The 16,646-nt window shown below is 39.6% G+C and overlaps 1 long non-coding RNA gene across 2 annotated transcripts in view; it reads right to left on the bottom strand.

Annotated features, from left to right (window-relative positions):
* The window catches only part of LOC127205671 (uncharacterized), a 362,893-nt gene that overhangs the window by 281,372 nt on the left and 64,875 nt on the right, over positions 1 to 16,646 (bottom strand). The gene's annotated exons all lie outside the window — the stretch shown is intronic.

Genomic DNA, 16,646 nt, shown 5'->3' on the forward strand with positions numbered 1-16,646 from the left:
TTGGCTCCATCTGCTGTTGCTTCCTGTGATTACATAACCTCTGTGATTCCCAGTGACTTTCCCATGCCCTGAGAGCATTTTCCTCCTTTACACTCCCAAAGCAAATACAGGATTCCATACATACATGTTTTAAAGGAATGACTCTACTGGTAAAATTCTTTATTGTGTCAAACTTTCTCACTTGTTGCAACATGGTCAGCCTTCCTGCCCTTATCCATTATATTTTTTTGGTCACTGTAAAATCCAATTCTATTTTCCAAGCTATTGGAGCAGGTGGTGTCATTCAAATTCAGAACCATTGTGCACATATCTAAAAAAAAATCAGTAACATTCTCTTTGAATCTCTTGAGATATCACAGAGAAAATCACTGGTTTGGATCCCAGAAAATATGTGCGTACCAGTCATTTGTGTGCTTTAGTTTCCTAGAGGCACACACGATAAACACTTATTTACATGCTTTCTATGCTAAGGAGACTTTTAAAGAAATTTTACTTTAGGTATAAATATTTATTGCAGAGAAAATATGATCTAGGCTCAGGAAACAATTTTTAGATTGGAAGTTATAAACACACACATTCAAGGAAAGTAAAGCATAAACTCTAGGAACATCCTATTTTGCAGACAATAAGAAGGTATAAACAAGGTAATTAAATTTTAAAATTATATACAAGTAACATTATATTGACAAAGCAGGTTGCATTTTTATATTTAGAGATGTTAGATGATGATGATGAAGATGATAGATAGATAGATAGATAGATAGATAGGCAGAAAGACAGATAGATAGATAGGAAATCATTACCAGTTAAGGAAAAAAATGGTCATGAATTTGAAAGAGAGCAAGAGCTGTATGGAAGGACTTGGAAAGAGGAAATATAAGGGAAGAATGATGCAATTGTATTATAATCTCAGAAGATGAGTCAAAGAAAAAAGGGATAGAAAGAAAATGGAAAGGAAGGAAAGAAAGAATAGAATAAAATAAAATAAATCATTGTGTTGTGAAGATGGCTCTACATTTCTGTGTCTGATCATTTGAGTTCACTCCTGGATCCCAGGGTGGAAAACAGAACCTATTCTTGAAGTTTATCCTCTGACCTATACTGTCTCTATACCCTGAAATATACCTTCTTCTTCTTGTTCTTCTTCTTGTTCTTCTTGTTCTTCTTCTTCTTCTTCTACTACTACTACTACTACTAATAATAATAATAATAATATTTTTAGATTAAATATAGATATAAGATATAAGGTAGTAAGATAAGAAAGTAATAAGGTACCAGATGCCAGATGTTATAGAGGAGTTTATTAAATGAGCATGGGGGGAGAACAAAAAGAGGAAGTGTATCCCCAGAGAGAAAGAGACAGAGACAGAGACAGGAAGAATGAGAAGAAGACAGAGAGAGGCCACTTGGAGGATTTGTCCTTTTATATTGCCCTGGGCAGGGCCACGCCCCCATGGCTGGTAAGCAATGACATCACAGGTAGGCAGACTGAAGAAGAACTCTAACATTCCTACTTTTTCCTATGATTGAAAAATGAGGAGAATTGGATTGTTTTTATATAAAGTAAGTTGAAATATATAAATGTAGGTAAGGGAGAAAAGAGAGAGAAAAAGCAATAGCAGCAACATGTCCTGGTTATATAGTTAAAGGGAAAGAAAAGCTCTGCCCTGAAAGTTTAAGGTAGAGGGCAGGGTATGTCAGTCATGTCCTACAGCAGATAGGGACCAGAGGAGTGCTGGGAGAACCTGAAGCTGTTTGTCCAAGGTCTGGAGCACACCATTTCAGCCTTTTGCAAATGGACAAGGGGCGAAGTAATCCTCTTAACTACTTCCTGCTGACAGTAGGGAGGCAGTACAGGGTTTAAAAGGCTGAAATGTCAGCCAGGTTCCAGAAGAACAGGCTGTTGATTTGCTGTCCAGGGTCTAAGAACATCTGCAGCTGGGAAGGGTAACACAGGTCCAGCTAGGAGAAAAAATTCCAGTCCAGCTGGCATAATCTAGAGGTTTGGACTGTAGCACTTGTGGGTAGCTGCTTTGACAATGTCCCAGATTTAGGAAATCTGGCAGGATACTGGAACACATATGTGGGCAGAAGACAAAGTTCGTAGGTGAGGGAGAAAATTCCATTTAGGTGTACATATGAGACTCTTGGGAGAGCAAAGAGAAAAAGCTTGAAAATAAGGAAAGAGGCAAAGCTGACAATGCTTGAAAATTTTAGGAGAGCAAAGAAAAAGGGAATTTCCTTTCATTTTACCCTAGGAAAGGCTTGAACATGGGAGAACTAAGGTTTGGCCACAGGGAGCTCCCTCCCATTTTACCCAACTGTTGGCAACAATTAAAATGGTTTAGTTTTGGATCGGTCCAAGTTTGGTTACAGAGGAATGTAAACTAAGAAGGCCTTAATGTGGATGTAGGTGTTTGAGATTCTCTAAAAGACATCTCAAAGTCGTGATAGGAGGAACAAGTTTCTGGGTGTTTTCCATGGGAAGGTGTGGTCAGTAACCAATTAGGGCATCCCCAAAACCAATAGTGACCCAAGAGACAGGTACAGACTGTTCAGTAGCTCATCAGCACTAACCAGGGACCAAGAGTGCAGCTCTGGAAACATAGCTACCCAGTGGATCAAGGTTTGGACAGAGGCTGCAGATAGCAAGGACAGCTTCAGGAAGGAAGCTATGTCTGAAAGCTCACACCATGGAAATGGTCCTAGTTGTAGGGCAGCAAAGAGAACCATCCACAGTCATGCAGATCAGGATTAGTTGCCTCCAAGTCCAATGAATCAGAGAGGTGTTGACTGTCTTGGTCTCTTGGGCAAAGGGAAGCATTTACATGACTAGGAAGGGGGACTTTAACTGGGTTTGGGAGCAGAAAACTGGCAATCAGGTAGTTAGGGAGAGAAGAGTCCCAAAAACCAGTGAAAATGGGGAGGAATCTCACCTTCAGAGATAAGAAATAGATTTTGGATTGTAGTACTCATGGAGATTACATTTGACCTGAGAGATGAATTTCCTGTTGCTTACAAGAATCCTTCTAAGTTTATAAAGGGAGATACATTTTACACATGTTATCGTCATCACTGTTTGAAAGCTGCAGTGAAATACACGTTGCTAGACATGTACACATTGTAGGAAAAAGGCTGTAGACACATAACGTAGTAGAGGGTTGGGAAAAGAACTTTGTGTTAAAAGCACAAATACTCTGATATGAGCTTAGGAAAGGCAGAAATAACATGGGGGACAGACATTGAAAGACCCCCGAAGGGAGACCCTCACTCAAGCCTCGGGATGGCGCGCACCCAACGACACACAAATGACCGTCTTGCTGTAAACACATGAGGCAGTTTATTGGCGGAGCTCCGGGTTGACACGTATCTCATGCAGGAGACAGAGGGGTCGACCCAGAAGCCCAGGAGCTTAGGGTTTATATGGACAAGGGTCGGGGGGAGCAGGAAGTTTTGGCGCGGCCACACACGATTAGTTGTTTCAAACATTTGAACATCAGCAAATTGCGTGCGCAGATCTGGGGTAAGGTCAGACTTAATCACACAGGAACAGTCCTTGGTTCCTGTTTTTCTCAGAACCCGAGGGTAGATGTTTATCTGCGCTAAGGACACATCTGGTTAAACTCAAACCTGGAACATTGTGTGAGGGCCTTAAGGGGGGATTAAGCAAACACCATAAGATCGGATGAGGGGTCTTAGCTCATAACTCACTTGACCATGTCCAGTACTTGTTTCTCTCAGGAATTTGTCCTTGTGTATCCTCCCTATCTTTTACGGCCAGGCGGTCCCTGGAACACTCAATAGGCCTTTGTCTCCTAGCTCCGCATTCTTTGTGACTTATCCTCTGGGACCTTGGGCTAGCATACCTGCCGACCTGCACTTATGAGTTAGAGAGCTCTGCTGTTCTGGTTGCTTTAATGCTAATTAAAAATTCTCTTTCAACATCTCCTGTGGAGCAGAAGGGGAAGTTCTCTTTAGCATCACGACGCATCATGAAAGAGGTGCTTCTTTCTTATGTGTAGATGATTGAAAGTATATAATTTTAGCACAATGAGAAACATTTTAAGAAAAAGACAAAAAGAAGTTTAAAATCTTGGAACTACGTTAGGATCATATAGTGAAGTGTTTTTCATAGTTGGATTAATAAACTAGAGTTCTATTGATCGGCGTCAACACTTTGAACAGTTAGTACAACAATAGCACAGCAGCAGGATGAATAAAGCATCCTTTTAGATGTGTTGACCTTCATAACTCACATTTACCAACTTAAAAACACATTCCTAGGCCTTCTAACATTCATAAGTTGTATGTATCAATCTTAAAACACCTTGGGCCCTCCAATACTTTCTTAGAAGCTCTCTTTTTTACTTTAAACTTCTGATAGGTGAAATTGCTATAGGCAGTCACTGTCCTTAGCTAAAACAATGGTAACAAGGCAGACTGTATCTAGACCTGACAGTTAAAAGTTTGGTCTCCTGAACAGGAAAAGGACTAGGAAGGTCTGTGAGTAAGACAACCCTGTTTGTCTTTTAAATAAGAGATCTAATACTAGTAGTCTTAACTAGCTAATGAGTTGACCAATGAACTAACATGGCAGATTACTTTGGGATAAGGAGATAATGGTTTTTTAGCTATCAAGCTAACATCAGCTTATGCTGTTATGATCAGACACCTGAGAAGGATAAATTGTAACCTAGAGGAATCTATGTATTAATAAAAAGTCTGAGACGACTAGTTATTCATATCCCAGTAAATAGACAGTGTCCCAGTTTTCTCCTGTGTCAGTGTGGCACAATGAACAGAGACAGTCTGGTATCAGGCACAGAGGGTGAGAGGCTGTTTCTGTGGAAGGTGAACATGGAACAGACTGACCATAACTTGTATTCAGGACCATGAGACAATGACTTTCCAGGTGTCTCATTTATCCACAGTTAGGCTGATCCATAGCAGACACTAGGAGCAGTTTTGCTCCATAGCCAGAAACCACAATCCAGGGTGGAAGTCATCTGCCCTTCGCTCAAGTCTTCTGAGACCTTGGGGGAACTACTGTTATGATCTGGGAATCTCTCTTTTTTTTTTCTAATAAACTTACACATGCTAAATGCCATAATCAGCAGACCTCTGATAAGTTTGAGGATAAGCATATTTGAGTAAACAATCTTTGTATCTAGTTATCTGCTCTAAACTATACTTTGTAAACATAAAACAGAATGTTATAATCTCATTATATGTTTGACATTGAAAATATAATTAACCACACTGGTTCTTAGCATGACTAAAAATACATTTTTGAACATGTTAAAGGACTTGATTGTTTACAATACCTTAGCAATTAAAGCTGGGATTTTAAGTTTTATCCTTGTTAAATTGGAGCCCTAGAAACATAAATACCAAGAGCAGAAAAGTTTTTTTTAATGATCAATAATATCACATTTAGAATTTTAGGCTAAACATATTTTAAGGCCATGATTTAAAATTTAACACTGTAAACAAATGAATGTTAATACAGCAGAACATTATAGAATAATTTAAAAAGCAATTTCAACTCCATTAGCCAGGAATGGTTGAATCCAGGTTTGCTGGTGACAGGAGGAACAGCATTTATTTACTTTTCTGAAAATTAATAAAAGCATAATTTAGAAACAAAACATTTTGGATCAGGGTAAAAACATAGCCAATAAACAATTTTATATCCAATAAATAATCATCTTTTTTTGAGAGCAGAAAAGAAATCAAAGACAAATTTTATTTTTTAGGAGTTGGAAAGTATAGATTTAGAGAAAAGACAGCTTTTTTTAGCCAACAGCCAGGTGTATTTGACTCTCTTAGTCCAGTATTTATAGAGCTGTCAGTTGCCACTGGAGCCTGTCACTGCAAATAGGTGGTTGACTCCAGCCCTGGTCTTCCCTGGCCTGCCTTTGGGCAGATGAGGCTCAGAGAGTAGGGGCCATGCACGTGCATATCCAGTGAATCTCTGAATACCTGCTATGGGAAGGGGAGGGGCCAGGGCAGAGGTGGGAAGGTAGTGGTCATGTGGCTAGGTCATGTGTAAAAACATTTTAAACGGAAGAAAACCCCAGAAATGGTCTGGGTTGCTTTGCAACAGTGTGGATGCACAAAGTGGCCATGAAGCAGGAAGTGGCAGCAGGAGCAGGAGCCATCTGGCCCCCACTGACATCTGTTCCCACCCACCTCTAATGAACCACGCAATGTAGCAGTGACAGGAAGAGTGAGAAGAAGAGAGAGGCCACATGGAGGGTTTGTTCTTTTATATGGCCCTGGGTAGGGCCACACCCCCACGGCAGGTAAGCAATGACATCACAGGTAGGCAGACTGAAGCAGAACTCTAACAATAGTAAAGAAGAATATCAATAAAAGGAAGTATTTGTAGTAACTGAGCATATTGTGTATGCTCAGTGGTGTATAATATAACACGCTATCATGCTTTCAAGGTTTATGTGGTTGTCTACAAAGCTGACTAGTGCATGCTTTTCTGTGAGCTATGTTAGAAATGGTGGTTCTGAATAAAGACTGAAAGCATACTGGGATCACGTCCTGTCCAAGAAAGAGATTCTCTGGCCTGGTTCTCAATCCTCTTATCTGCTGAGTCCCCTCCTCAGAGTCTCTGACTCAGTACTGGGGCCTGAGGCATGGGAATTTACAGTCCTAGTATATCCCATGTGACAATGAAGCTGCTTGTTTGGAGGCTTGGGAAACCACGAGAGCATCATCTGGTAGCTCTACATGACTGTCATGTTGCTCGAAATATATTATCAAAAACTTTAACCAAGATGCAGTGTTTCAGTCCCAACCCCACCTACTAAAATCTGAATTGTTTATTCAACAAGACCCATTGCCACAGACACCAAAGTTAGAGAAGAAATGGACACATAGAATTTTCTATGATTTAAATTTTCACAATTAACGTTTTAGCTTTCTCAGCTATGGCGTGTACTTTAAACAGATACAAGTAAAGCAATTGTACATTATAGTGCTTAAAATTAAAATTAAAACATCACAAAGAACTGTCAGCTGCTGAGGCTTAGCTCACCAATGCTTTCTGATCTAATATTTAGACGCATTTTGGTCTTGTCTTGAAGTTCTTGTAAACAATTTCATTTACAGTTAGTTTGGCACACATGGGGTTCCAATGAAATAACTCATTCACTGGATTTGCTCCTGCTGTGTCATTTATTTTTAATATTGGTGCTGTTATCCTCAGTCTGTCTACTTCCTGCTGAGATGTTTTGGGAGATTAGTTCAGGGCATTGGTATGTATAAGATATTAGCAAGAGAACTTTCTTTAATAAATATTTCAAAAACATTTAACCAATCATAAATGCTATTTCATGTCTTCTCCCTCTGATCCAAAGAATACACTTTCCTAGACTTCCCTAAATTGGATATGCAGAATATTATATAAACCGTGGTATTTAGCTCATAGAGAAGTCATTATGATTTTGGCATTGCATTTCAATAGATTTGAGCTATATTAAAATATGTATGTTACTCTTACATGGGGACCTCAGCTGGGTTTCTAGGCTCTTGACCTCTTATTCAAGAATGAGATAAAAGCTCACAAATTATAAAGTATTAATGAAACTTTATTCAAAATGAAGTAGGAGTGCAGATTAGGAAGAAATTCACTGTCAAGTTGAACAGCTGAACACCTGAGTGAAGATACTCAGAGCCTAGGCAGATTTTTAAAGACTCAAAAGATGAAAGATTGGTTGCTAAGGGTCACAGTTTGAATAGTTCTGTACTTTAATTGACAGACTAAATTACATAACCCTTTTTTCTACTGAACGTGCTCTTTCCCAAAATGCATCTGCTTTTAATCGTATGCACACCCAAATACGCACCTTCATAAAACAATAAATAGGGGATTCTCCCTAAACATTCACTTGGGGACATAGATTTGCATTATTGTGCATGCAACCCAAATCACTCTGGCCAGACCATTCCATGTCCCTGTGCTGTGGGCTTCAGTATGTGTGTGAATAGGAACAGGAAATTGTCAAGATTGGCTAAGGGGATTAAAGCATTTTGATTGTTTACAACAGGTAGCCAGTGCAGCCTGATGCAAGTAGGAGTCCTAGGTTTCTAGCAGGTTGCTGGCTCTATTGTTTGAAATGATGTGATTTTGTAAACCAAGACACATAGTGGTCCAGGTTGCTAAGCTATTCATATTCTCACACTCCTTTAATAGATCCACATTCATAGTATACTCTGTTCATCTCCCCTGAAATCTTAACACTGATACTTCACTATTGACTTTATCCCTTGATAGGTAGATCAAGATTAGATCATAATAGCTCAAAGATCTTGGGAACAAGTATCTCTTTTAAATCGATGTCCCCTGTCTCTCATTCTCCTTACTCTCATCCTGGCCCCCTCCACACCTGTCTTAATCATCTGTGGCTGTATGAGTCATTGGCTAGGTACCTCCATGGTACCCATCCTAGCCCCGCATCCCATGCCGATTGCTCTAATAATTCCTAGCTGGGCTTCCCATCCAAGGTCCCTTAAATACTTGAACATGTTTCTCATCTAGGCCATTTCTTTCTACTACCAATCCTCAAAGCAGGATCTTCTTGGCTGTTATTTGTTCAAGCTAAACCATACTTCTCTCTCTCTCTCTCTCTCTCTCTCTCTCTCTCTCTCTCTCTCTCTCTCTCTCTCTCTCCTTTTCCCCCACTCCCTGTGATTTATCTGTCTTTTCAACCCATGAACCTTAACCCTGCCTACCTCTGTTCTGCCCTGTCCAGGTAAGGGATCTTATTTAGCCAATCAGGGATAATTTTGGAGACGAGGTTCACAAACATCACTTTAGTACATGATAGTTTGCTCATAAAAGACAGCAAGCAGAGCTTGGGAAGCAAAATAATTAACAACAAAATACAAAACAACAGACCATGATGTAGCAATCCCCTCTTTGTCTAATTAAAAAGGCTATTTTATATAAACTAAATACAGTAATAACAATTATGAAACAATTATAAAAACTATTAAGCAGACTTACATATTTAATGTCTAGTCTATATGTATTTGAGAACCTTAAAAATACTATCTAGTCTATCTTGATTAGTCTAAAGTTCTCTACCTAACTTATTTTCTATAATATCTTGTATCAGCCAAACTAAATCTATCTAGACCTTAAAAAAATCTTCTTAATTCCTAAGCAACTAGGTTTAAATGCCAAACTATCACTATTTGCTCTTCAACCCCATCAGAGACTTGAGAAAGAATAAAAGTATTATCTGAGTAAGGGGAAATGCAGGCAAGTAGCTTCCAAAACTAAAGTACTGACAGACGGCAGGCTGCCTGCACAGTCACCCAATCTATAACATTAGAACATCAGCAGCAGCTTTCTGTCACAGTATATCTGACATACTTATTTGTGAAGCAGGAACTGTGAAGGACTTGCTTACACTGTTTTCTCAGAGCTTGACAATCGACTTTGCCAGCATCCAAGCTTGCCCATTTTAGGCAGGATCCTGTCTGTAGTAGAAGCTAGGACATTTTCTTTCCTCAGGTGGCTTCCTTATCACATTAGAAGCAACACCATATGGAGGTTTCCTGAATCTCATGTCTTCTTTGAGATATGCTGGAGCTGACTTGTCTAGTCAACAAAGCCTTAGATTAATAAATATATCTTTAAGGGTGATATCTGTAGGTATCTGAAGTTCTTAAAGACAATCTACCATTATGCAGTATATAATCATATCTATCTATCTATCTATCTATAATCTACCTATCTATTACTTATATATCAAGTCTGATCAAGTCTGATCTAGTTTTTTTGCTCTGAAAACATATAACTTCTCACAAATATTATACAGTCCTAAAATTATAAATGCACAAGATATACAGGATGCACAGATCAATTAAGTATGGTTCTCTAATCTTTGTATGAGAAGAGGAAAGACATCTGTCTTTCTTTAAGCCAGTATGGACTGGATATTAAACTGTAATACAAATTTTATCTATGACATTTTTTAAAAATTGCATGATAAATTTTGAGGATTTTGCAGCCACCAAGATTTACTGGCTATGTATAGTTGAAGTTCTGGCTGGAGACACTTATGTCTCAGTTGGTCTCAGAGCTGTTCTCATGTGGAGTGATCAGCAAATTATGTTACCTGTCCTGTTTGATCTTCTTGATTTCTTTCTTCTCATGTCTTGTCAAGACCTACATGGGGTCTTCCTCTGTCATATATGGTCCTTATTATTTTGGAACAAATCCCAAGCACTTTTCTTTTTCCTGTTAACAAAAGGATAAGGCCCCTCTCCCAAAATAACCTGGCCTTTGCCCTCCAGTTTGGAGCCATTGTAAGTATAAAATGATCTAGTTTTAGTAGTCCAATTTTTATTCAGGTCTGCTACATTTATATTTCCCTCAAAGGGAATGAATAATTCCCTTTGAATATATTCATCATTGAATATATAAACATTTTTGTGTCAATAAATAAGAACAAAATTGTATGGAATTAAAATGCATTATTTTACAGAGATATAATTAAGATTTTATTAAGATAGGGCTTCTCTGTTTAGCGTGGGTCGCTCTGGATTTGATATGTGTATTAGGCTGGCCTTGGGCTCATAAACAACTTATTTAATATCCTTTTTGCCCAAGTATTGGGATCAAAGGCATGTATTTAATCAATTGGATTATTTTATAAATTATGAACTTGATTGTTTCCTGATAGTCTGATAACCTATCAATGCCCAAGGAAGTTCCACACCAAGAGAAAAGGTAGGCTGTTCAGACCATAAATTAATTATTTAGTTAGTGCTAATTTGAGTTTCTTTAGAGTAGCATAATATAGTATCCTGCTTTTTGTTATTTCCCAATAATTCTCGGCTGCTAGAGGCTTGCAAGTTGCTTCCCTGCTTGTGAGAACCAGCTGTCTGTCCTGAGCAGGGATTGTTCTCCTGGCTTTGTGTTTATCAGTTGTTTGACTGTGGGTCGACCTGTCAGAGCCAGTAAACAGTAGATGCCACATCTGTGAGGACATTGAAAACATGTGTGCCAAGCTAGCTTGCATGTCTTCTGAACCATGCAAGTTTGAAAAAAATCATAGCTAAGGAATCGTTCCTCCCTCTGCCTTTCTAACAGCTGTATGTTTTGAAAGGCAGCTCATGTGTTTTTCTTAGCGACTGAAGGAGAGTAAAGCCTTCCTGAACACTATGCCTATTGAAAGTTTGTCCCTTCCTCCTCAGCATGTGGCTTCTCTTGTCTCTTGTCTCTCAGGCAGATGCTGGGTGGGACCAGCTAGAGGTGGCAGGGACTCCATTTGTCCCATCCTATCCACAGCAGGCTGCCATTTTCCTGCAAGTGTGCCCAAGTATCTGTGTTAAAGATATGTCTAAGAGACTGTTTTGAACAGGAGTTTTTATGTTCTATGCTTGGGTTTTAAATGCTTCACATTGGGGAATATTATGTTGTAGAAAATGGGTTATTAATATTTACTTTTGACCATATATATTATAGCAGTTATTTTCTAACCCACTACCACATCAATAAAAGACATGGACACCTGTTGTTTTTTAATTTATATATTCACTTTACATCCCAATCATGGGCCCCTTCCTCCTCTCCTCTCTGACCTTCCCTCCCATCGTCTTTCCCCTATCCCTGCTCCCCTTGTCCTCAAAAAGGGAAGCCCCTCCCGCCCACCCACCCCATCACATCAAGTCACCTCAGGACTGAGCTCCTCCTCATTCACTGAGGCCAGACAAGGCAGCCCAGTTAAGGTGACATGATCAAAAGCTAGCAACAGAGTCTGCTCATAGACAGCACCTGATCAACTTACTAGGGGATTCACAAGAAAATCAAACTGCCCATCAGTTACATATGTGTAGAGGACCTAGCTCCAGTCTTTGGTTGGTTCTTTCATCTCTGTAAAGCCGCCATGGGTCTATGCTGGCATACTGTTCTTATGAACTATGTACAGTTTACCCTTGTTCATTCAAATGTTGATTTCTCCACCCCACTCTCTGGACCAATCTGACACTGCATTGTGATGTTTAGTCTAAGTATCTCCTATTACAAGTTTGTGTAACCATGTCACCATTTGTTCTCTGTTTTGCCAATAAAAACCAACTAGCTAATGATCTGCAATAACAGTGAATAGGATGAGACATCCTGATCAAATGAGAAGAGAAAAGGAAGAAAGGAGAGGATGGAGCCATGAGGAGAAGATCAGGAAACACCCAAAGAAATGAACTGTGCCTAGGAGATGATTTAAATCCTGGGAGGCTGTGGTTCCCTTGTGTCACAAGCCTAGGGGAGGGCTATAGGGTGAAAGCATGAGGGAGGGGGAAACAGAAAGATACAAGTGAGGAGATAGCAATGGGGATGTAATCTGAATAAATTATTTAAACAAAATTAATAAATTGAGCTTGGGGGAAAAAGCAAGTATAAAGTGGGAAATCAGAAAGGGAGGAAACTATATTAGCATGGAGGTTTAGGATGGAGTAATTATTGTGCAGCATTGTGCTATAGGCTAATTAAATAGATCCTGGTCTCTGTATGTGATTATTTGGGTATAAAGCTGGTTAAGGAGTAACCTCTGATATCACTAAAATAATAATTCATTATTAATATTAAGTACTAATAATCATTCAGCAGGTCTCCTGGCATTCTGGTCCCTACCAGGTCCTTCTATTTTTCCCTCCTACTCTTCCACAGGACTCTCAGAGATCCACCTAATTCTTGGCTGAGTCTCAGCACCTGATTCGATCAGCTGCTAGGGAAGCCTCTCAGAGAACGGTTAAGTTAGGCTCCTGTCTGTAAATATAGCAGAGTTTCGTTAATGGTGTCAGGGGTTGGCTCTCTCCCATGGGGAGGGTCTTGGGTTGGGCCAGGCATTGGGTGGTCATTCCATCAGTTTCACCTCTATCTTTATCTCTGCACATCTTGTAGCCAGGATAAATTTAGTTCCAAGGTTTTGTAGGTGGATTGGTGTTTCCCCCTTACCGCTATAAATCATGCCTGGCTTAAAGGTGGCCTCCTCAGTCTCCTGTCCCCCAATGCTAGGAGTCTCAGCTAGAGACACCCTGTATCCTCCTGTAGCCTGTCCTGTTGCAGGTCTCCAGCTTCTACCAGAGATGCCCCTGCCTTCAGTTTCCATTTTCCAGTTTCCAGACCCTCAAATCTCCCTCCCCACTCTCCCCACATCTGATTCCCTGCCCACTTTTCATCCCCACACTCTCTCCTATCCAGTTCCCTCTCTACTTTCTATTCTACTGTCTATTCTGTTTCCCCGTCTGAGTGAGATTTAAGGAGGACCTCCATTGGGCCCTCCTTGTGACTTAGTTTCTTTGGATCCATTATTTGTAGTATGGTTATCTTGTAATATATGGCTAATATACGCCTGTAAGCGAGGCGTACGTATCACATGTGTCTTTTTGGGTCTGGCTAACCTTGCTTAGGATGATCCTTTCTAGTTCCATCCATTAGCCTGTAAATTTTATGATTTCCTTGTTTTTAAGAGTTGAGTAGTATTCCGTTGTGAAAATGTACCACGGTTTCTTCATCTATTCTTTGGTTGAAGGACATTAGGTTGTTTCCATCCAACGTCCCATAAATACTTGCACATGTTTCTCATCATGCCTGTTTCTCTCCACTACTGATCCTCAAAGCAGGATCCTCCTGGCCATGTGTTATTTTGTTCAAGCTAACCCATCACTACTCTTTCTCTCTCCTCTCATATACCTGTCTCTTCCATCTCTCTCTACTGAGATGCTTCTGTCCTTTCAGCCTAGAACCTTAACCCTGCCTACCTCTCATCTGCCCTGCCCATGTAAGACATTTTATTATCCAATCAAGGATGATTTTGGAGGCAAGGTTCATAAACATCACTTCTGGTATGTGATAGTATGGTCATAAGACAGCAAGCCGACCTCAGTGAGCTAAATAATTAACAATCAAATACAAAGCACAAGGCCATGCTCTAGGAGTGGGCTTCTACTCATGTCTAGGGCCTCTCCTTCTAGTTGTTCCTGCATCTGTAAATAGAAGTGTGCTTCACTGGAGAAAGCAAATAGAACTAGAAAGAATAAGTGCAAGCAAGATGGAAGTCATAGCTTTTTATAGTTCACTATGAGCAGTGGCATCTCATCACCTTTATTATAGTCTATTCATCAGAGGCAAGAAAAAATCCAGCCCGCTATGAAGCAATCACTGGGATCTTCTCAGAGGGCTCCTTACCACAACTGCCTTATATTTCTTACACAGCCACTCCTTGTTAATGCTAAGTATTCCTTCCTCTTTTCTCCCTACCTCTTCCTTCTTCCTTTTATTTTTTTCTGATCCAAAAACTATCATTCCTGGCTGTAGAATGGACTCCTATGCTTGTTTAGAGTGAGTTGAATTATGGCTTCTTTATTATAGTATAAAAGTAATATGTCCCAAAAATTGTTATGTTCTTTAGGATGTTGGAAGCAATAGGAAACAATTTGGGAGGGGGGCATCACATCAAGCTTGGTGTTGCCAGGAGATGATAATGTATTCAGAACAAGCCTCCAATACCCTCTTTATAACACAGGGACATTTCACAAGGCTTAAACACACAAGCCCATTCTGTGGTGCGAACGCAACAATATAAAAGCCCACAGCTCAAGTTACAAACAAGCAACTAGTCCTCCATAGGTGACCGGTTGTTCCTTTATCAATTACGGCTTCATCTTTCCCTCATTGCTTCATTTCCAAATAGATGTTGTTGCAATGCCCAATGTTTGAAATACCCAAATTTTCTGAAAAAAGAAAAAAGCAGCTTAATATCAATGTTCACTTCCTTTTACCTCCTCTAAAGCACTGATGTCAAGTCTGAATCCTGAAAATATCCCTTCTAACTTGTTCTTATGAACATATCCCATGACTACCCATGATATTCACCTGTATAACAGCAAATCAACAAATTAACTCATTTGGAGAGAAGGTGATTGTAGTGTTCCGTAGCCTGGGGGCATTGGCTACGCTAAGTGCTCATTTTAGTGTAAAATTGATTAAAATCAAAATCTGACAGCATTCCAGAGGTATTTACTTGCTATTATTTCACTCTTTCCCCTTCCTAGCTTTGTTTATGAGAAGAATATGGTAGCAGAATTCTCTCCCACTTGCTTCAGTGATTCACGAAGCCATTAATTATCGACTACCTGATTCTGAGCAGCCACTAAGCCAATGGCTCAAAAGATGAGACCTCATTCTTTCGTTATTGCCCCTTAATTTTTTTCTGTGCAGATCACACATGCACATGTACACATGTGCACACACACACACACACACACACACACACACAGAGAGAGAGAGAGAGAGAGAGAGAGGAAAAACCACTTAAATTCTATTGAACTAAATATCACACCAATAGTTATGATTCTCTAAGTCTTAAGTCAGTCAGTCATAAAAAAAAAAAAATAAAAGTTGTAACACCAGAACATATATGCTTCGTAAGGCAACTATTTCTAATTAATATTGAACTGACTAATATAAATTAAGCTCACTATTCTTAGGCATACAAATACTGAAAGATAAACATAACATCTCCACTGTTTGATGAAAGTACTGGCATACTAATTTTCAGTTCTATCAGAATTTATCTAAACTTTTCTAAGCTTTTTTTGTTTTGTTCTTGCTTTTCATCACTCAGTGTGTGAGGTGACAAATCTCATGGTTTGTTCTTGATGCCAATGGAGAAATGGATCTTTGATAATAATTTTGTAGCTAGCCTGCCCTTATAAAGGTACTTGCATTAAAACTCTATATTATTATAAATGTTAAATTTCCTAGACTGTTAAAGGAATTGTTCCCATTTCTTGCATATACATTGAGCCTTGTCTTTTAAACTTTTAGATTAAAAGTAAGGTATTAGAAAGAAAAATTCTATTACAAAGTAGAAAAATTTAAAAATACATTACTCTCAGTATTAAAATGCATTTCTGTATAATGACAAAAGTTATATTTTAGATATAAACTTGATTAATTACTTCCTTTTCTTTTTAAAATCTGGCCATAAACTAGCTTCCTTTGACTATATTACTGGGACACTAAAGACTTGGGTAAAGCACTAGTCAAGAAGAACAGGAGAGGAACTAGAAATGATTGTCTTGAGTTATCCCAGACCAGAAAGATACACACGGGATCTATTCACCTATAATTGGACACTAGCCCAACAGGGATGTCCCCTGAAAGTCTTCACTTAGCAGGAAATTGGGATAGATACTGGGACTTCCTACTGGGACTCCAGGTGAAAGAGGTATGGGAGAATGGGGAAACAGAAGGATCCAGAGGGTCCTAGAAACCTACAAGAAGACGGTTAATGCTGGCAGAGCTGGACCTGTGGTGGGGGTGGGGTGGGGTGTGGGTCTGCTCAAACTACTGCACCAACCAAGGACAATGGACACAATGAACCTAAAACCCCTATCCAGATCTAGCCAATAGACAGGACTTTCTCCACAGCTGTGTGGAGAGCAGGGACTGACTCTGGCTTGAACTCTGGTGTCCCCTATTTGACTACTTTCCCTTGGTGGGATGACCTGGTAGCACTCAGAGGAAGAGTAAGCAGGCTACCAGGATGAGACCTGAAAGGCTGTGATCATATGGTGGGGGAGGAGGTCCCCTTCTGTCACAGACCTAGGGGAGG

Source organism: Acomys russatus, chromosome 22 (genome assembly GCF_903995435.1).
Source record: "Acomys russatus chromosome 22, mAcoRus1.1, whole genome shotgun sequence".
NCBI lineage: Eukaryota > Metazoa > Chordata > Mammalia > Rodentia > Muridae > Acomys > Acomys russatus.